Genomic DNA, 22,950 nt, shown 5'->3' with positions numbered 1-22,950 from the left:
AAACAAACAAAAACACTCAAAAAGTTGACACAAATCAAATGGGGCAGACTTTCTGTGTAGCAGAATCATTTAATTCACACTGCTCTTGAAACTTATAGTGAGGCATTCAACGGAGAGATTCCTTATGGTTCTTGAATTGCTCAGTTTCAACTGCACTGAGCACAGGACAATAAATGCCAGTGAATTACATCTTGCTTCTTATTGCTTCTGAACATCTCAGCAGAAGTCAGCATTAAGGGAATGCTGAGACTGGTCTTAACATCTTAGTAAGGTATCTAAAAATTCCAAGACACAAAAAAGAATAGTGGATTTTTTTTTTTTTTCCCAAAGAGTGCTGCTAAAGGATAGCAAGACTTTGTCCAGCCAACTTTTTTTTTTTTTTTGACAACCATTAATTTTCTAAGCAATGAATTAAAAAGGAAAATCTGGCCTCCCACCTCCTTTTGTGAGAGTCTGCGTGTACTGTGGTTCTGTTACGGTGTAATCAAATGACAAATGTTAGCTCAAAAGTCACTGTAAACCTATTAAGAATACTTTGTTTAGGGAAATTTTTTTTTTAACTTTCTTTTTTTCTTTTTTTTTTGCTATTTCTTGGGCCGCTCCCGCGGCATATGGAGGTTCCCAGGCTAGGGGTCTAATTGGAGCTGTAGCCGCTGGCCTACGCCAGAGCCACAGCAACGCGGGATCTGAGCCGCGTCTGCAACCTACACCACAGCTCAGAGCAACGCCGGATCGTTAACCCACTGAGCAAGGGCAGGGACCGAACCCGCAACCTCATGGTTACTAGTCGGATGCGTTAACCACTGCGCCACGACAGGAACTCCGGAACATCTATTTTTGATGCTATTTGGATATTTATGAATTTCAAAGATAAGAATAATATGTATTGATATTTTACTCTAGCTCATGACCTATCTCATGCTGTGTTTGACATTGATAATGTCATTCAATCATCCTATCAACTCTATGAATTGTTCTCATCCTCACTTGACAGATTGTCCAAATTTATACAGCTGGTAAGTACAATACCATGATGCTTTCTGCTATCAGATATCAAGAACTGATTTTTATTTTACTGATAGAGTTTGTGTTTTAGAGCAGTTTTAGTTTTACAGGTAAATTGAGCAGGAAGTACCAAGAATTCTCATGCACTCCTTCCCCCTCAACACATGGTTGTCCCTGTTATTAATATAAGGTCTTGGCATTGTACCTTTGTTACAATTGATGAAGCAATGGTGATGCATTGTAATTACCTAGAGTTTGAAGTTTATATTAGGGTTCACTATTTGTTTTTTATATAGTTCTGTGGGTTTTCCCAAATGTGCAATGACATATATCCACCATTACAGTTTTATACAGAATAATTTCAATGCCCTAAAACACCTTTTACTCTAGCTATTCATTACTCCCTAGGGCCTAGGGGTCCTAGGGCCCCCAGCAACCATGTAATCTCTGTACTGGCTCCATGATTTTACCTTTTCCAGCATTTCAAATTAAGGGAATCATATAGTATGTAGTCTTTTCAGTTTGTTATCTTTCACTTAGTAATGTACATTTAAGATCCTCCATGTCTTTTCATGGTTGATAGACATTTATTTTTTAGTACTGAGTAATATCCCATTGTATGGAGATATCATAGTTTATTTATCCATCACCTACTGAAGTATATCTTGGTTGTTTCCATGTTATGTATTATAAAAGAACTGATTTTTATCTATTTAGTTGTAGTCTGCATTATCAAGTTTTTATTATATCACCTTGAATCATGTATACCTGTGTATACATATATAAGCATTATAATATTTATTAAATACACAATTTCCAAGTCTACAGTTTGATTCTCAGTATTTAAGACTTTCTGCTTAAGATGTAAAGTATTAAATTGATATGTGCAAAAAATGGGATGGCCAAATAAATATACAATTACTATATTTAAAAAATTAAAAAAAGAAAGTTAAAGGCAAATGGAGAATTATCTTTTAATATTGACGGAAATCTATGTTAAAAGTGCTTAATACAATAGTAAAACTACTGTAAAAAATTTTTTTATAGTCATGAAAATTCATATTTAGAATAAGAATCAGGAAAAAGTCATCTTTTTTTCAGTGGATACTTGATAATAATGGAAATCTAGCTTGACAAACTTGGGGAAAAGATGAGGAAATTTGAAGTAGAAGGAAAGGATGATATATAAACATGACATAATTTGTGTATATAATGTCAGAGTAACTCTTGCAATTATATTTCTTTGTGTAAAGCATCTTTAATATATTGAAGACTTAGGTAACTCACAAACAATACAGATCTAGGTGTGGAGACAAGAATGTCATCTAACTAATTTAAGACATTATATAGGGAGAATATACAGTTTGTTCTTGGAAAAAAATACTTTTAAGATGACTGATTTTTATGGGCATCAAAACCCAAGCCAAATAAACAAAACAAGGCAAAACAAACACACACAGAGACACATTATGGAGGGTACAAATCTAATGATTTATACATAATGGTAGCAGGTTAGTCACAAAGGGTCTGGAAATGTTTTCCTTTGGCTTCTCTATTTTCTGTCATAGAAATAACTAGTTTCCAATGTTTTTTCAAATAAGAAAAGAGCATTAGATATATATATATATACCCAAAATAGAGAGAAAGATAGATATAGTAAACCATATCCAAAGTATGCTCAGATTATTTTCTTCACATTCAAGTCAAATCACAGTGATTACTTGGAGATATCAGCCAAATCAAGTTCACATACAATTAGATTAAAATCGTGAAATGAAATCATCTTTGTATCCACTTCCTCTTTACTGGAAAAATAGTGCTCTCTGCTTCGCTCGTCATCACATTCCTTGTGCCTAGATGAAAGCTTGGCATGGAATAGTTTCTCACTCAATAATTAATTAATTAGTTATTTCTATGCTAGTACAATTCTCAGAATCATGGAGACAGAGGAGAGAGGAAGCCTATTCAATATCCAGCAGCTTGTCCTTATTGTTACTTTCAAATTAAGAGTACCATATAGCTTCACAGAGGATTGGTTTGAAAAGTTATTGGTAAATATTCACTCTGTCCAAGCTATCTCCATTGTGAATAAAAGATGTGCAGTCTGTCTAAGCCGGTAAAAAATAATCCAAAATTATAGACTAATGGTTATTGTCCTTGTTGCTCACTGCTTTCCAAATGCAGATCTTGGCTAAAGCTCATGTGTACATATGATAATCATATGCCCACACAGAAATGACATCCAATTTCTACTATAAGCACTCAAACAGTAGCATCTGTCATTAGAGGAGATAGCGTCAGGGGAAGGAGGAAACACAATGTAGCCATGCTGGAGAGGATGGGGACCTTTGACCCAGTGTCCCATGGCTGTGTTATCATGCTCTCTCCATTTCTCACTCTCTCTTACACTCACTGTCTCTGGGGATCAAGACCAATTCACAGAGTGGTACTGGCTTTAGGAAAAAAAAAATCAATGACCTATTCTCTTGGTCAGAGCATGAAGTGTTGTGATGGCAGTCAGCACAGCAGGAGATGGAGAGGAAAATGAAATAAAAGGATGCAATATCAAGGGATGGGGGATATAATTATGCTTGCAGGAAAGTATGTTCAATAAGCAGATTGCTGGGGAGTGGCAGAGGCTAGCTTTTCATAAATATGAAATTGGAATTGGGGTTGAAAAATTAGGACACTGAAGCTCTTTCTCTGAGTAAGAAAGGCATGATAATAGAGGTTATTTCCATCTCCATTGCTACCTGCCATTTGTCAGTCATCTAATTACACTTGGTAGAGGGGGCTATAGCCAAAGTTCTCCATTGTGCTGAAAGCCTGGGTGAGGCTTCTGTGGGACTCATTTGCTTTGTTTTAGTTTTGTTTTTTAAGTCAAACTATTTTTGGGGAACTGAGTAAGAAAGGAAAAGGAGGGAAGGAAGGGAAGAAGGAGAAAAGGACAAGAAGGAAAAAGAAGAAAGATAGGGAGAGACCAGAATAGGCTATTCACATCTGGGAGGAAATGTGCATCTGGCCCAGGCCAAGCTTTGGGAACTCGGCCACTCCCCTTTAGTCATTACAGAAAGAGACCTGCCAAGATGAGAAATTACTGCAGGAGGGGCTGGATATTAGGATTAATTGTCTTGAACCAGAGCAGTGGAGCAGGTATGCAAGGCATATCCAGGTGGAGATAATGACACCAATGAGCAGTCCTTACATCTTTTTTTTTTTTTTCTTAAAGTAGAAATTTAAGTAATGGAACCAATATTTTCACCACGATTTCAGAAACTTGAAGTAAGACAAGATAATGGCTTTTCAGTTTGTTAATGATTTGCATTAAAGGAAGGTGCATGCTTGAGCAGTTTGAAATATCTGTAGTGTTAATTGTAGGTCGTTTTTTCTTTTCCCCATTTCTTATCCCTAAAGAAATTGGTTTTTCATTTTGATATTTATATTGACCCAGTGACTTATGCCTTTACATACTTAGGTTCCTTTAAAGTTTTCTAAGCAACAGTTTCAGGAAAGTACTTAAGGACCAAGGGATACTTTAGAGCCACAGATATTAAAGCTGAAAGATGAGTCTGGATTTATTCCTGTGTAAATGTTTCTCAGTTGAAAATTGTTAGGTTACAAATGAAATAATGCTCCCTGTAACTGAACTGAAAAGCAAAGGGTTCCGGTGACATATGTATTCTTTTGTGTTGTCTATTCTTACAAAGGATTACTACGAAGTTTCACGTAGCCATATGTTAATTGACGTGTGTGCTGCTCCCTAACATCTCTTTGGCCTTTTTCCTAATTTTTCCTCAAGAGTAATGACTGAGATGATCAAGTCATGGTGCTCCTTTTGGCAATTTTATTCATGTAACATGTGGATAACTTGGATACTTCAAATGCAGATGAGCTGTAGATCACCTTCCTTATGCGATTTATCAGCAATGTTCTCCAATGCAGTGCACATTGACAGCTCCTTCCTGAAGTCTAATGGAAATTAAACATTTGTGATGAAAGAAACTCTTTATATACCTGTATTAGTTTCTTATTGGTGCTGTAAGAAATTGGGGGCTTAAAACTAAACAAGCTTATGATCTTACAAGTCTGAAAATCAGAAATCTAAAATGGGAGGGCAGGGCTACATCCTTCTAGAGGTTTGGGGGTGGGGGGACCCGCTGCTTTCTTTTCTAACCTCTAGAGGCTGCCCTCACTCCTTGGCTCATGGTTACACCACACAAACCTCTGTTTCCATAATCACATCTGTTTCTCTCTGCCTCTGACTCAGATGCTATTGCCTCCATCCCTAAGGACCCTTGAGGTTATCTTCCGTCCACCCAGATAATCCAGGATAATCTCCTGATCTAAAAGATATTGAATTTAATCATAGCTGAAAAATCCCTTTTGCCATGTAACACATTCATGGGTTAGTGTGTGGACAGTCTTCAGAGGCTACTGTTTTGCCCAGCACAGTGCTCAACATTCAAATAAATAAATGAGGTTTTTTTCCTCGTATTTTAGCACATTTTGTTAAGAAAAAAAAAAAAAGAGTCAGTCTCTGTTTTCCATGTAAGTACACATTAAAAACTTTAGTTTAGTTTGGTTGAGTTTGTTAAAAATAGGAATGTGACTTTCTGAAGACATAGGTATATCAGCAGTCATTTATTCAGTGCATCTGATTTACCCAGAGGCACTCAAGACTGGGGCTAAGTTTGTCTTGCTCCCCAAGTGTCTTTGCAGATGCTAAGGGCTTTGATTTTTTTACATTTATTTAAAGGCATATTTATTTAACACTTAAATAAATATAAGGGAAAATAGAACTTTAATGTATTCTAGGGGCTCTCTAAAGAGGTGATTGTCTATCCCTGTATTCACAGTGTTTAGTCCGTTATCTATTATATAGCAGATTTACAGCCAGTGTTTTCATTAATACATTGATGATTAAATCATTGGTGCCTTCACTCAATTCCCTATTAGCCACCCCAAATTCTACTTTAAGCATGGGATGAAGAGAAAGATTACAATCCTAAGAATTATCAGTATTCTTTGGTAGCATAGAGCTCTGGGAAATAAAGAGTCCAGATTTTGTCAAAAGACAACTCTGACTAGTGTTAACTCCCAGAGGCAGGTGGGCATTGCCAGTGGAAATCATTCAAAAGAGAAATTTTGTTAGTACCTGGGATTGGAACCCAAGAGGAAGAAGCTACAAAATCAGGGTGGCAACCAAATATGATTTGTTTTAGATAAATACTGCAAAAGAAAGTGAGACTGGAGTTTAAAGGAACTGATGAAAATGATTCTGGGAGGGGAAGGGAAAATGATATCTCAGTAAGCAGCAGGTGCCAAAAGGTATCTTACATCCTCCCTGCAGGGAATAGATGCCAAGGCAGGATCAAGCTTTCAGGGTGAAATCTACACAAAACTCAGATCAGCTGGGCAAGGCAAAAGTTGATTATTTCAGGAAGTGTTGGCAAATTGCAGCTATGACCTTCAAAGAGTTTTTTCCTTCTCCTCATTGGAAAAAAAAATTTAGAAATAGAATAACATGGAAACAATTGGTACAGGGTATTCATGTCATCATCACTGAAGACCCTGTCAGAAAGCAAGGGTTACAATGACTATATTCAATCCTCTCAAATCCTTTGTTTCCTAAGGCAGGTGGGAGTGGGTAAAGGGAAGTGATTTGCTCATATTCTCAAAGTCTGTGTCCTGGATCTTAACTAAAGTCACTGTCTCTTTAAACAGGCAATGTGGGTTTAGGCTGTGTCCAACAGAGAGCAGAGGCCTTGTCTAATTTGGAAGAGTGCAGGCGTCCTTGTCAAAGCCAGGAGGAGCTCCAATCAGATTCTCTGTCAGAGCCTGACCCCATTAATCAGAGTGGCCTGTGGTCACAGTTTTCTGGGAAATGTTGAAAATTATCATCTACAGTAAATCTGCTGCCTGAAATGTCTTTATATATTGTCTATATTTTATTTAAAAAATTGGTGCACATCTCTTGTCTCTTTTGTGTCTTTAAACTTTGTTGTAACAATATATACTTAAAAAGTAGGCCAATTGACTATGGCTGAAGATTCCTATAAAGGACAATGGGGTTTTTTTTTTTAAAAATAGTTATTTTGAATACAAATGCTCAGGATAAATCAATACTGTATAATTGTCAAAAGACCTTATATATAGTCTTTTGAGAAGATGACAGGCAGGAGACATGGTCCTGGCCTTAAGGGTCTCTTGGTGTTGCTAAAGAGACAGCCATGTTCCTAAAAACACTGTTAGACTTTTAAGAAGAGAGATTCTGAGGCCCAATTGAGGAGAGAGAGTTTTGCAGGCTTAAGTATTGCATGAACAGAGATATGGAGACTAGAGAAGATATGGCCGCTTTTTACATGGACAAGTAGCCTGATGTGGTTACACCCAGGAATATCTGTGAGCAGAAAGTAGCATATGAGGCTGGGAGAGTAGGTTGGAACCAGATTGTGTGAGCCTATACTGATTTGGTGATAGAAGAGAGAGGGCTAAGTGACAAATGGACCTGGGGTAGCCGGAGGAGGGGTAATGTCTTGTGGCTACTGCTTCATTGGACTTGGTAGTGTGCTGTCTATTGAAAGTGAAAACAGAGTTATAATTTTAAGTTAGGCAATGCACATGGTAATAAAATGGATTCTTAGGAGAGGGCAGCTCCTTAGTTATTGAATAATACAATTCACTTTACTATTATTCAGACCACTTTGCTATAGTATCCTGACTGAATAGTTTGTCAGTCCCTTTCTAAGCAGATATAACTACATTCTCCCTTATGTTGAGCTAAATCTGCTTTTGTAGTTTCCCCACCCCAATCTCAGTCTGCTTTCTGGAAATCAGATGAATAGTTCTAATTTTCGCATACGTCACAATCTGCAATGATTTTACAAAACCACCTATCCTTTGGCATATTCTCTCCATGCCATTGCTCACAAGACATAATTTAGATTTCCTACACTCTCCCCGTGCATTTGTTCATCCATCAAAGTCCCTTTCCTTAAAGAGTGGGCACTAAAAATGAATATAAATATATATACACATGGATATACATAGAGGTGTGACCTGATGGAAGAGTAGAATGTAACCAATTCTCCCCACCCCCTGCTCCCCAGAGATCTATATTTCTGTAAGAACTCAGCAGCTATAAATTATTAAGCAGATACCCCAAGACAGGCATAGAATCAGTAATTTACAAGAATGTATATCTCTGTTTTATCAATGCGGAAACTGAGTGCCAGAGAGGCCATGTAACTGACCTAAGGTCATTCTCAAAGAGAGTGATGAAGTAAAACTTTAAATCTAAGCCAGTCTCACGTCAAAGTTTACCTATTTTCATACTGCCATCCTATCTTTAATTTATTTGCCAAGTCCCATCAGCAAGTCTCTGTGCAATGAATGTGGACACATCTCAGTGTATACATTACAAATACAAAGTGATAATCAAAGCCTCTCAGTCTAGTTCATCTCCTTTTTTAAGTAAAATATGGTTGATCTACAGTATTGTGAAAATTTCTGCTGTACAACATAGTGACACAGTCATACACATTCTTTTCTCATACTAGCTTCCATCATGTTCTATCCCAAGAGATTAGCTATAGTTCCCTGTGCTGTGGAATGGGACTGCATTGTTTATCCATTCTAGAGGTAATCGTTTTCATCTACCAACCTCAAACTCCCTATTCATCCCACTATCTGTCCCCTCCTCCACTTGGCAACCACAAATCTGTTGTCTATGTTTGAGTCCATTTTTTTTTTTTTTTGTAAAGGGCTTGATTTTTACCTTATTTATTTATTTATTTATTTATTTATTTGAGGGTCACACCTGTGACATATGGGACTTCCCAGGCTATGGGTTGAAGTGGAGCTGCATCTGCTGGCCTACACCACAGCCACAGCTGTACCAGATCCAATTAGGGATCGAACCTGCATCCTCATAGATACTAGTCAGGTTCTTAACCCACTGAGCTGAAAGTGGAATGCCAATGTCTACCATATTTTAGATTCCACATATAAGTGATACAGTTTGAATTTGTAAATGACCTTTGGATGTAAGAAATTGTGGCAGATGGAAATTACTCTAATTATGTCTTTTATGACTTAAAAATGTCAAGAAAATCATTGAGCTTAAATAGATTAAGTTGAGAGGTTGTAAGAGAAAAATGTATTGCCAGTGAAGCAACTAAAGTGGTTTTATTTTATTTCAAGAAATATGTAGAAAATGTGGGCAATTATTGTCTCAGGCTATTTTCCTTGTGCCACAATGGCCCCAAGTTAGTGGCTGGTATCCTTTGACAAAGCCAGTGTGATACATAGTAGAACCTGGGATCCTTCAACATCCTACCAGCCATGCTGCATTTTGTTCTTGAAAATTTGACCTCAGAACCTATCGTTAAATGACACTTCCATTACTCAATGGCGATGTAACATAAACCTATTTCTTAATGTGGTAAGAAAAAATTAAATAATAATAGTGTTTTAGCATTGGTATGCAGGAGCAGAGGCATCATCAGTGTTTTAAGCAAATTACAGAGATATTTTAAGGAACATGTTTGTTTAAGGCATTTTGGAGAACATCCTTTGACCTGTGACCCATCTAAATCTTTAGGATAATGAATTCTGTGATGAATTCTACTCAAGTAAGCACATTTCTTATCTACTTGACATATAAAAACCAATACGAACTATGAATTTTTTTTCAAATTCTATTTATAATTTCAGAAAAACTATTTTCCATAGCCTAGGTATTGCACACATTTGTTGTTGCAGTTTATATTTTGATGAATATTTGTGAGAAAAATAATTATTTCCACAGCTGTGTCTTGACCAAAAAGCACTAATGGAATTGATTATAGAAGGAGAAAATTGAGTTATTGTGTAACATGCCCCTGTATGGTATCTGAATTCCAGTATTCTTGTCAACTCATGTCACTGATACAAAACTCAATTTCAAATGAATTTCATAAAATTCAAAAAATTACCATATGATTTTGATAGACATTCCAACTTCCACTTTGAAAAATAATGCCTGGGAAATATGGTGAGTCTTTAGGCCAAACTATTAAAAGAAACTAAAGAGTTGGAACTTTTGTTAAGTTGAATATGATGCTTTTAATTAATTTTAAGCCTGTGTATGAAAAAAATACAATTCTAAGACATGCTATTTTTGTCATTTTATATTTTAAGTATAATTTCCTAAATTTTAATAATGCAAGTATCTATTAATAAAGGGGCACTTAAGGGGTAGTATTTCTTTGTTGATCTTAATTCATGGCATGTCGATAATCCATGGCATCTTTATGCCATGAAAATACAGTGGCTCAGGTAAAAAACAGAAATGCTGACCCTATTGTAGGTGAGGTAGCTTTGCAAATTGTTAGACATTTTGGAGTTTTTTCTCCTAATGTATTTAAAGCCAAATTTAAAATTAATATTTACCCTTGTGAGTATTTTGTTTCTGTGTGTTTCTTTCAGTTACTGACTGCGTTTCTAAAGAATAATGAGATGTATGCTGCTGAGAAGATCTTGGAAGAGGTGTGATTAGAGCTCCACTGCCACTGGACATTATCAATTCTGGGAAAAGGTACCATTTGTGTTAGTTCAGAGATTTCTTGGGAAAGACCCAAACTGAGGAAGGGCATATAGGAAGAGCATTTACCAAGAGATAGATTAAAGACAGCCAATGCTTGTGCTACACATAGAGGTCCTCTAAAGAAAATATTAGCTAAGGATGGATCCAAGCCCTTGCTTATATATAACTGTGTGAGTCCAAGTGGTGCCACCAGGGCAGTTGTGGTCCTAAACATGCCCCTGTTACTCAAGACAAAGCTATTCTTGAGTCTTCAGTAATATCATCATTAGACCCACGGGGACATGACTTGTTCAGGTGTGGATGTTTCAGATAAAGGAAAAATAAAGGAAGATTCCTAGGTAGCTATGTTTAGTTCACCAGAGTACCCTAACAAGAAGTATACCTGAGTAGCTGCTAAGAGAGGATTAACCACAGGTAATTTTGTGTCCAACAATATCATCTGATACCAATTTTTTAAATTTTTTTTATTTCCTCAATACAATTTTTTTTCTCCTGTATAGCATGGTGACCCAGTTACACATACATGTATACATTCTTTTTTCTCACATTATCATGCTCCATCATAAGTGACTAGACATAGTTCCCAGTGCTACACAGCAGGATCTCATTGCTAATCCATTCCAAAGGCAATAGACTGCATCTATTAACCCCAAGCTCCCAATCCATCCCACTCCCTGCCCCTCCCCCTCCCCCTTGGCAACCACAAGTCTATTCTCCAAGACTATGACTTTCTTTTCTGTGGAAAGGTTCATTTGTGCTGTATATTAGATTCCAGATGTAAGTGATATCATATGGCATTTTTCTTTCTTTCTTCTTACTTCACTCAGTATGAGAGTCTCTAGTTACATCCATGTTGCTGCAAATGGCATTATCTCATCCTTTTTTATGGCTGAGTAGTATTCCATTGTGTATATATACCATTCCCTAATCCAATCATCTACCAATGGATATTTGGGTTGTTTCCATGTCTTGGCTATTGTGAATAGTGCTGCAGTGAACATGCGGGTGCGTGTGTCTTTTTCAAGGAAAGTTTTGTCTGGATATATGCCCAAGAGAGGGATTGCTGGGTCATATGGTAGTCCTATGTATAGTTTTCTAAGGTACCTCCATACTGTTCTCCATAGCAGTTTACAAGCTTCCATTCCCTCCAACAGTGCAGGAGGGTTCCCTTTTCTCCACACCCCCTCTAGCATTTGTTATTTGTGGATTTATTAATGATGGCCATTCTGACTGGTGTGAAGTGGTAGCTTGTGATAGTTTTGATTTGCGTTTCTCTAATAATCAGTGGTATTGAGCATTTTTTCATGTGCTTATTGGCCATCTGTATATCTCCCTTAAAGAAATGTCTATTCAGGTCTTTTGCCCATTTTTCAAATGGGTTGTTGGCTTTTTTGCTGTTGAGTTGTACAAATTGTTTGTACATTTTAGAGATTAAGCCCTTGTCGGTTGCATCATTTGAAACTATTTTCTCCCATTCTGTAAGTTGTCTTTTTGTTTTCTTTTTGGTTTCCTTTTCTGTGCAAAAGCTTGTCAGTTCGATTAGGTCTCAGTGGTTTATTTTTGCTTTTACATTCTATGATGCCACCATCATCCTAATTCCAAAACCAGACAAAGATACCACAAAAAAAGAAAACTATAGGCCAATGTCTGTGATGAATATAGATGCAAAAATTCTCAACAAAATTTTAGTCAACTGAATCCAACAACATATAAAAAGGTCATACACCATGACCAGGTGGGATTCATGCCAGGTTCACAGGGATGGTTCAAGATACACAAATCAATCAGTGTCATACACCACATTAACAAAAGGAAAGTCAAGAACAACATGATCATCTCAGTAGATGCAGAAAAAGCATTTGACAATGTCCAACATCCATTCATGATAAAAACTCTTACCAAAGTGGGTATAGATGGAGCATACCTTAACATAATCAAAGCCATTTATGACAAACTCACAGCAAATATACTTAATGGGGAAAAGCCGAAAGACTTCCCACTAAAATCTGGAACAAGACAAGGATGCCCACTCTCACCATTGCTATTCAACATAGTACTGGAAGTCCTAGACACAGCAATCAGACAAACAAATGAAATAAAAGGCATCCAAATAGGAAGAGAAAAGGCAAAACTGTCACTGTATGCAGATGACATGATACTATATATAGAAAACCCTAAGGACTCAACCCAAAAACTGTTTGAACTGATCAACAAATTCAGCAAAGTAGCAGAATATAAAATTAACATTCAGAAATCAGTTATATTTTGGTATACTAAAAATGAAATATTAGAAAAGGAATACAAAATATGATACTTTTTAAAACTGCACCTTAAAAAATCAAATACCTGGGAACATACTTGACCAAGGAGGTAAAAGACTTATAAAACATTAATCAAGGAAATTAAAGAAGATGTAAAGATATGGAAAGATAGTCCATGCTCCTGGGTTGGAAAAATTAATATTGTAAAAATGGCCATACTACCCAAAGCAATCTACAGAGTCAATGCAATCCCTATCAGATTACCCAGGACATTTTTCACAGAATAAAACAAACAATCCAAAAATTTATATGGATCTACAAAAGACCCCAAATTGCCAGAGCAATTATGAAGAACAAAAACCAAGCAGGAGGCATCTCTCTCCCAGACTTCAGGCAATATTACAAAGCCACAGTCATCAAGACAGTATGGTACTGGTACCAAAACGGACAAACAGACCCATGGAACAGAATAGAGAACTGAGAAATAAACCCATACACCTATGGTCAATTAATCTTTGACAAAGGGGGCAAGAGCATAAAATGGGAAAAAGATAGTCTTTTCAGCAGGTATTGCTGGGAAACCTGGACAGCTGCATGTAAATCAATGAAACTACAACATACCTTCACACCATGCACAAATATAAACGCAAAATGGCTTAAAGACAAGTATAAAACAAGACACCATCAAACTCCTGGAAGAGAACATAGGCAAAACCTTCTCTGACATAAACCTTACAAATGTTTCTCAGGTCAGTCTCCCAAAACAATTATTTTTTTAATTTATATTTTTTATTGAGTTGGTTTACAATGTAGGGTTAGGTATACAACTGTGACTCAGTTATATATATGTGTGTATATATATATATATATATACACACACACACATATATTTTTTTTTCAGATTCTTTTCCATTATAGGTTGTTACAAGATACTGAGTATACTTCCCTGCACTATACAATATGACCTTATTGGCTTTCTATTTTATATATAGTCGTGTGTATCTGTTAATCCCAAGATCCTAATTTATCCCTCTCCTCAACACCAACATTTTGGAAGAAAGTTATTAACTTTTCAGAGAAAGAAAATGACCTAGCTTATAGCTCCCATAACTCCTTCAAAAGATACCCTTCATAGCCACATAAACTTTCTGAACTATTTCTGGTTTTCTGACTTTCCCGTGATATATTTTTTCTCTATTTTTATACACAACATTTTCCAGAATACATTTTCCCTAATTTGTCTCTAGCCAATCTTTAATGATCCTTCAAATATCACTTCTTATATGATCTTTCCCCAGATCTCCTGAAAATAAACCCCTTCTTCTGTGCTTCTCTTGTGACTCAGAGGCAGACAGGAAAGAGTAAGCGAAAGCACAAAAGTGGAAAACAAATAAACAAAACATTGTGTGAAGTTAAGAAGTGAGTCATGCAGTCATAAAATATAATGCCGGCAAGATTGATAGAAACAATATTATGAAGGATATTTGATGCCGTATCAAAGACTTTAGTTTATTCTCTCATCCAATAACTTCTAAACAGTGACTTGACATAGTAAAATTGTTTATGCTCAGTGAATGGTTAACTTGCTGTGTAGAACAGGAAGAAGCTACAATTATTCATAAGAGAAATGAGGGTGTAAACTAGAGTAGAAGAACTTGAGATTATAGTTCAGGTGAAAAATATTCAGAAAACAAACACTTGAGGGCTAGTTATTTTATTAGGTAGACAGAGAAGGAAAGAAAGCAAGCAAGGATGACTCCCAAGGTTTTAGATTGACTGATAGTAGCTTTTGGTGTGCCATAATTAAGTTAGGAAAAGATTTTAAAAAGCTAATTTTGAGAAGGCGCCATGTTAAGTTTAGGGATGCTAAAATTAAGGCCTTTCTCAATGAGGAAGTCTAGAAGCAGGGAGATGCATAGGTCTGAGGACCACAAGGGGAAGATTTTAGTCTACAGTGATATACTTGGGAAAAGTCAGCATTTAGAAAGTAACTGAACCTTTGAAGGTGCATAACATTAACTAGATAAATGCAAGGGTGTGAAAGCAGTGAACTACACTAAGAACTCCAGAGAATAGTAATATTTCAGGCTAAACAAGAACAGAATGGAGAAATGTTTGCAAAAGTGAAGCAAATAGTAAAAGAAAAAACTCAAAAGATCCAGAAAGTTAATTAAAATATTCATTACACTTGGCAATACTATAACATAAGATTCAAGAGAATTGCGATATTACTCACTTCATAAGTGTTTTGTTCCTTGCTGTATCTTGGGTGCCTAGATCAATGCCAGGCATGTGGTTAGTTCTCAATATTTATTAGGAAGTTGCTGATGGCCTTAGGAATGAAAATTTCAGTATAGCAGTGAGGTCAAATGCCAGATGGTAAAGCAATAAAACTGTAGTAGTATAGACCTTTTTTTTTTTTCCCCAAAATTTTTATATGGTAATTGAAAGAGAGAGGCATTGAGAGGGCTTGACATAAATTAAACCTTTTTTGTTTGTTTGTTTTAGGGAGGAAGATTCTTGGAATTATTTATAGTCAGAGATAAATTAAAGGGTCTGGAGCAAGAGAGCTTGCGTACAGGAGGACGGTCCCTGAAGGAAAGGCAGAGAATAAAATCAAGAGCTCAAACAAGTGAATTTTTAATAGGGAACGAAGAGTACTTCCTCATTTGAGAAGACAAAAGGGAAGGACATGGCAAAGGGCAAATTTGTTAGGGGACAATGGCAGTTCAATATTGAGAATTCTTTTGAGGGCTTCTCTCCTTTCAGTAAAGAGGATGAAGAAAAGGGGAATTGAATCAGAGACAATGCTTGAGAGGAGTGGAATAGCTTTGTGCCACAGTTTAGGAGAGTCAACCATGAAGTGGGAATATTAATGAGGCCAATTCACATCCAAGACTATATAGTTAGAGGACTCCAAGTTGCAGAGTGGATAATTTGCTTTTATAACTCAGTGAAGGCCAGGAAAAGTACACAAAGGCATACTTTAAGAACATTATTTGAGGTTTAGCTGGTTGCATTGGACATCAAGGGAGGATGGACAAAGGTAGGAGATTCTGACCAGCTATGTGGACCAGACAGAGATATTTTACAAGGGTGAAAATAAAGACAAAACATACATAGGCCAACCAGGAAATGTACTGGAAATGAGGTTATGAGAAAAATGACATCCATCTCTCTCCATGCAATTAGATACTGAAACTTAAAAGTCCAAGATGAATCTACTATAAGAGATAACCAAATTTAAATGAGGCTTAGAGAGCTGAGCAGAGAGGAAGGAGAGGTGAAGTTAAATAGTGGTGAAGGTATTTGGAGGTAGGAAACCCAATAACTAAAGAAATGATTAGGCAAATGACAAATGCGCCCCCATGGACATGTTTTGCTTATTTGAAATATTTGTGTAATATTGAGATACATCAATCAATTTGAAAGACTACAGCTGAGAAGGTGATTACAGGGCTACATTTGGGTGAAGCACAAAATAACTAGTTTTCTCTAGAAGACTAGAAGTGAGTTTCTAGCTCTTTTGTCCTCAGATGTGGATATAAAACATTTAGAGATTGGATCTGAGTACTGCTAGCCAACATCTGGAGAGCATTTGTCTCTAAAGTAGAATTGTACCCAAAAAAGATATCACGTAACCTCATTAGTAACCTTCATGTCCATTGTAGACCTCGCACAGCACATGTGAATTTAAGAAAATGGCACCTTCTTTACATGAAGATATTATCCAATCCCTAGAGTCCCTAATACTTTTGCACAATGACAGGAGCCTTATGTGTTCCTCTTAGTTTAATCTTCCTGAGGCAATTTACACAAAACCCTCTTAACTTCAGGAACCCTTCCAGGTTTCCTCTTCAGGTACCGGGGTCTATGAAGCATTCAAAATTAGTCTGTGATGGGAGCTATTTTAGCCTCATAAGATGTGCCCTCAGATTTTACTCCACATTTTTTTTTCCCTTTCAAAAATACCAGCCATAAAAATGTTTAATTGGCCAGAAATCTCTCTGGAGGCTCAGTGTTTCATTAACTCAAGGAGACATCAGAGACGTTTTAAGAGATAAATCTGACCTGAGGAATGCTAACATTTTATGCGATTAGAAGCCTAGACTGTAAAAGCAGTTTGCCAGGATATACATTTATAGCTTTTATTGATGGACCTCTATCTTTTTCTCTAGGTAAGTCCTTCCCTACTTTCATGTGAACAACAGGAAAATGTAAATAATTAGGACTTGAGAGAGATCCCAGCCCATGTTTCTCAGAAAGCAGTTGAAGGGGTTTTGTGCTGAACTTGCCATTTTATCTTAAGGATGGTCTGAAATCTAAAGCTGTCTTTAATGTCATCCGCACGGGAGGGTCTCTGTAAAAAGGTGATCAAAAGGACTCTCCTGGCTTAGGTGCCCTTTGTCTCAGAGGAAGGTGATCCACAGCATCTGGAGATGATGGAACGCATGATTAACATTGCCACAGAGAATGATTAATATCTTCTTAAAGCACCTACTTCCAGATTATCCATCATTTCATTAGACTGAAAAAAGTTCCCTGTGAAAAGGGGCTGGCCCTCTGAACCATGAATAACTCACCCACCCCTTGACATGTTTACTAATTGAGTAGCAGAGCGGGCTTAATACTTTAATGTATTTATACTAAGCAAATTATGACTTTTTTTCAGTGCTCAGGGTGAGTTCGGGATTGTAGTGAAATAACAAAGTGCTTTTGTTTGGCAATTAAAGGTCATTTATGATTAATACTAAACTTAACCCTTATTCTTGACAGAAAGCATTAATTTTTTTGTCATAAACCATTGACCAGATTTCTTGTGAGGGATTTTTGCTATGCAATATTGGTTAATTTGCACTGTAGATGTGACATTTAAAAGATTCCTCATTAACCAGGGCCTTTGAAAGCATCTAGTTTTTACATGGGTCCCGAGTCCATGAATTTATTTAGTGTTTTACTTAAAAAGAGATATGTATTCAAGGAGAAGAAAGTGCAGGAATTATGTCAGATTTTTTTTTTAATGTTCTTCATTCCCAATATAAAATGAAATATCCCCTTAATGTAGTGGCAATGCCTCCCAACACTGACCCCCACCCAGAGTTCTAAAATATAATACAAAGACTATACGGAGGAGTTCCCATCATGGCTCAGTGGAAACAAACCTGACTAGCATCCATGAAGATGTGGGTTCCATCCCCGGCCTCGCTAAATCCGTTAAGGATCTGGTGTTGCTATGAGTTGCGGTATAATTTGCCCATGCGGCTTGGATCCCACAGTGCTGCAGCTGTGGCACAGGCTGGCAGCTGCAGCTCTGATTGAACCCCTAGCCTGGGAACTTCCATATGCCGTGGCTGCAGCCCTAAAAAATACATATATATATATACACACACACACATATGATACATATATATAATGCATGTATCTATAATACATATATATGTATAAAATATATAGTGAAAGCCATTTTAATACATGTGTGTTATCCTTATAGAGGGTCAAGATAATTATTTTGTAAAAGTCAACTAATGTGTCCCTTTTTTATTAACTGACCTTAATTATTTATGTCTCTGTTTTAATAATTTAAACAATAGTCTGATCTTCCTACTTCATTTAATTATGTAAAAATTCTGGAAAAATATCAAATTCATATTTGTCTTTGGGAACTATCTCCATCCTGTCCCATTTCTAACACTGTGTATTGAATTAAGATTTTACTTTTCAATCAGTACATTTGTATCATAAGAACATATCAGAACCTCAGGAACCAGTCAGTGTGTGCACCTTGAGTTCTTGGTGCCTAAAGATAAAGCAGGAAGGTAAGTCACCTTTAAGCACCAAGGTAAGGGTTTAGCCTAAAGTAGCTTTGTTTACCACCTGTGCAACTTTGAGTCTGTCAGTTCAAGTCAGAACACATGGAAAATGAAAGCCCAGGCTAGATGATCACATGGTTAATGAGAGTCTCACTGAACAATTTTGATCATTTTTACATAAACTTCCCATTTGAAATCTTATATCATAATAAATAAATTCTCCCTACATGCCCAAAAGTGATAACTCATTTTTGATACTGTGTTAAACAAATATTTCCTATATTCATGTAGTGTGCATATGCATATATAGGACTGACTCATAAAGGCTCAATTCCCAGAAACTAAATTGACTTACCTTTTAATTAAAATGCCTCTTAAACATTTTATATATTTTTTGAAAGTAACCAACTGATTAGAAACACATTTATTTCAGGGGAGTTACAAAAAAAAAAAAAAAAGAAAGAAAAATAGTAGAGGACACTGTTTATCTTACACTTCTGCAAATACTGAATTCCTTGCTGCAATAATCTAAAAAATTATGAAAACCAAACTCATATGCATCTATTATACTGCACTTCAAGTTGGAACTAGATCCAATGGCATAAGACATATTCCCTAAGCAATGGTATATGGTACACTGTTTTGTGGGTCTTTTAACAGGTTAAATTAAAAACAAGCTCAAATGCCTGCTAAAAACACCAAGTTAATGTTAAATAAATTTGTTTGTCATAGGAGTTATAGGATCCTTGTGAATTTTAAAGAATAAAATAGATGTATAATACTTTTTCAACTAATTTGACAATGAAACTTATTTTTCTATTTATTTATACACCTATCAGATAAATAGGAAATGGTTAGAGTTGTAGTATACAAACATGCATAATGTGTATATATATATATATATATATATATATAAGTTACTTTATATATGTTTCTTCATATACATAGCAATAGATAGAGGTTAATATTTAAAGACTGTGACTTAAGGAAGAAAATCAGAAAATGTTTTGTAAGCAGGAGGAAATGAATGATCCAATAATAGATATAAAATCCAACAGGAAGACTGTGATACAAAATGTGAAAATGTAGAAGGATTTTAGGTTTGGCCGAACGACTCATTATATTTTGACTGATTACTGTGTACAGACATGTCTGACTGAGCCCTGGATAAGAAAAAGATTTTACCCATTGAGACTTATCTTTAGTGAGCATCTCTCAATCCCCTGAGTGGAGTAGTGGTTTTACAGTCATGTCAACAGACTTCCTTCCATGTTTTTGCCAAGCTTTAGAATATCATGGGAGAAGGTACTCTGAAACCAACTTTTGATGGGGGGCGTCTAGAGAGGTTGACTTTGGTCAGATTAGGTGGCCTTGGCACAATTCCCTAGACTGTGACAAAAACACCTTCCCTCTAAACATCATGGCTGTGACCAAGAGGAACCACCCTGCTGTTTAGGTGACGGGTTCTATCTGGATGATTCTATCTTTAGCCAGGTTATTTCCTTCCATCCTATATGTTTTATAAAAGTCCCCTTCCCTTTCATCATGTTTAAAATCCATATTCAATAAACCAACAATTCTAGGTTTAGATACCTCTTCATTATATAAACATTTCATATAAGTCATTCCAATGCTTGGACTTTTTTGGTGGCCTTATGAACATTGCAATATCCATAAGGGGAGGAGAAATCTTATAAAGAAAATGTGAGGGTTATAATTGCCCAAAGGTAGAAAGGTCCCCTGTCTTCTACCAGTGAAATAAGAGACAATAGAATATATTAATTTCCTTTGCCCTATGGGCAGCCATCGTGTGTGTGTTAGGGAGGTGTAAGTAGCAGTATTATAACTGAATATTTGAGAATTTTTGCAGATATCCTTCTATATAAAGAAAAAGCAGGAAAAAAAAATCTGGCTAAAACCCTTTGAAAGAAGGGGCAAAAGAGATAACTGAGTGGAAACTAGAGCAAAGAGCCAAAGATGAACTCCTATCAATTTTCTTTTTTGTTTGTTTGTTTGTTCATTTACTTTTGCTTTTTAGGGTTGCACCTGTGTCATACAGAATTTTCCAAGCCAAGGGTTGAATTGGAGCTGCAGCTGCCAGCCTGCACCACAGCCACAGAAATGCTGGATCCTACACCACAGTTCATGGCAACACCAGTCCTTAACCCACTGAATGAGGCCAGAGATCAAACCTGCATCCTCATGGATACTAGCTGGGTTTGTAACCCACTGAGCCACACTGGGAACTCCCAAAAGTTTTCTTTTCTTTATCTTTTTTTTAAGATTTCTGGGGACAGTTGAGTTCAGTAAGGAGGATAGAAATTTGTGAGTCCTGGACTCTTGAGCCACCAATTGACTGTATAATTTGAGCAAGTTACTTAACTTCTCAGGCCCTCAGTCTTCCCATTGGAAGAACAGGAAATTAACCCCATTACCTCATACTGATCTGTGAGAATTAAAATACTGAAAGGAGTGTGTTAATCACACAGTAGTCATACCATAAATACCACAATTCTTCAAGATTACTGTTTCCAGAAAGGCACATAGTTTCCACAAAGATTCAGCTTTGGCTTGTCTTTTCCCCTCAAGATCATGGCTTCTGGAGCTCAGGTGCACCTGTTCAGAAGGCCCTAAGCATTACTTAAGCTGCGTTTTAAGAAGACCTGGGGCAGCTCAGACCCCTCCCTGCCGTCAGGCCTCAACACTCCCACTCTGGTGGCCATTTGTCCTCCTCTTTGCCCTCTCTGCTCCGTTGCAATCATCCTGGATTTTCCCTCTATGCAACTGCTGTCCAGACCAGCTGCACCCACTACATCTTCAGCAGTGGACCGAGGAGGGTATTAATCATATTTTTGAGGAGGACACTCTGCTATTTATCTCCCTGACACCTCCAGCGACAGGCTGGCCGGGCCTGCCCACAGTCCATTGACTGGTGAGATTACACATTACCTTGCTCCATTGCCTTTCCCTGCCCTCTCCATTGACTGGCTGTTCAACAGTGGAGTTGTGTTTGTTCAATCAGACATAATTTATACCTTTTTTTGTTCTTTCTGGAGAGTGCATGTTAATTTTTAGTTGAAGTGCAATGTTTTCGGTCTAATTTCAAGTTAGACAACACTCAAGGGGACGAAAGAAGCTAAAAATTCTTCTGTCACCCCTCCCCTGCCGCCAGCAGCTATCATGGGAATTATGGAGACATGTGGGCTTCCATCAGCAGCTGCATTCACTGAATGTATGATCAGGTTTCCAAGCTCCCATGTTTTGTTATAAATTGTGTACAGATGTGCATTTATACACAGTCTCTACCTTGAAGTTTAGAAGTTCCCTGAAGAGAAGTTTAGAAGTTCCCATCTTTCCCTCACTTCCTTGTAATTCCTTTCCCCTTTATGTGTAATCTCTCATTACAAGTCCTTCTGGTGGGTTTGCCTTCTGCCTCTCATTGCTTAATTTGCCACTTCTCACTTCTTAACCCTTTTACTTTAAAATGCAAAAGAAAGGGGGAGGGTAGCAGGGCTGCTTAATAGCTGCAATAATCCAAATATGTAAATAGTATTAATAATTAAATTAATTACTGATTAGCTAGTCAGGAAGCTCAGTAATAAACTGGCTGCAGAGGGACAGAAGCTTCTGCCATTATACACCAAAGTGACTTAGTTCTTTGTTTTCAAAAGCATTGTTCTCTTGAACAAATTTCCATTTCCAACATTAACAATGGCTCAAAATCTGACTGATTATGCTGAATAGGCAAATTAAAGAAAAGAAAGAAAAGAGTCAATCAAGAGTTCTCTGACTTGCTCATGCATTTAATTCAGCAAGTAATTATGATGCACCTACTGTGTGTCAAATACTGTCCTGGCAGCTGAGATTTTTTTTTTGTTTCCTGGGTTTTTTTTAGGGGCCAGGGGGATATACATACACCCACACAGTACACTACTTTGTTTACTTATTTAGTTAGTTTTGTTTTTTGGGTTTGTGTGTGTGTGTATGTGTGTGTGTGTGTGTGTGTGTGTGTGTTTAGGGCTGCACCCATAGCATATGGAAAATCCCAGACTAGAGGTCAAATTGGAGCTGTAGCTTCCAGCCTACACCATAGCCACAGCAACGTGGGACCTGAGCAGTGTCTGTGACCTACACCACAGGTCACAGCAATGCTGGATCTTTAACCCACTGAGCGAGGCCAGAGATCAAACCTGCATCCTCATGGATGGTAGTCAGATTCGTTTCCACTGAGCCATGATGGGAATTCCTGTTTAGTTAGTTATTATGGAATAACACTATGGTTCTCAAC

General features: G+C 37.0%; 1 long non-coding RNA gene across 1 annotated transcript in view; it reads left to right on the top strand.

Moving 5' to 3' along the window:
* Positions 1-12,871, top strand: part of LOC146401776 (uncharacterized) — a 112,128-nt gene extending 99,257 nt beyond the window's left edge. The window contains exon 4 of the long non-coding RNA XR_014811490.1: positions 10,474-12,871. This is a non-coding gene — a long non-coding RNA (uncharacterized LOC146401776). The remainder of the gene's footprint in view (positions 1-10,473) is intronic.
* The last annotated feature ends 10,079 nt before the right edge of the window (positions 12,872-22,950 follow it).

Source organism: Sus scrofa, chromosome 7 (genome assembly GCF_054392235.1).
Source record: "Sus scrofa isolate SSC_HxYL_T2T_F1_AM1 chromosome 7, Sscrofa_HxYL_maternal_Yorkshire_Landrace_v2.0, whole genome shotgun sequence".
Lineage (NCBI taxonomy): Eukaryota > Metazoa > Chordata > Mammalia > Artiodactyla > Suidae > Sus > Sus scrofa.
The sequence above is the reverse complement of the archived record's forward strand: the minus strand, read 5'-3'. Positions and strand labels throughout refer to the sequence as shown.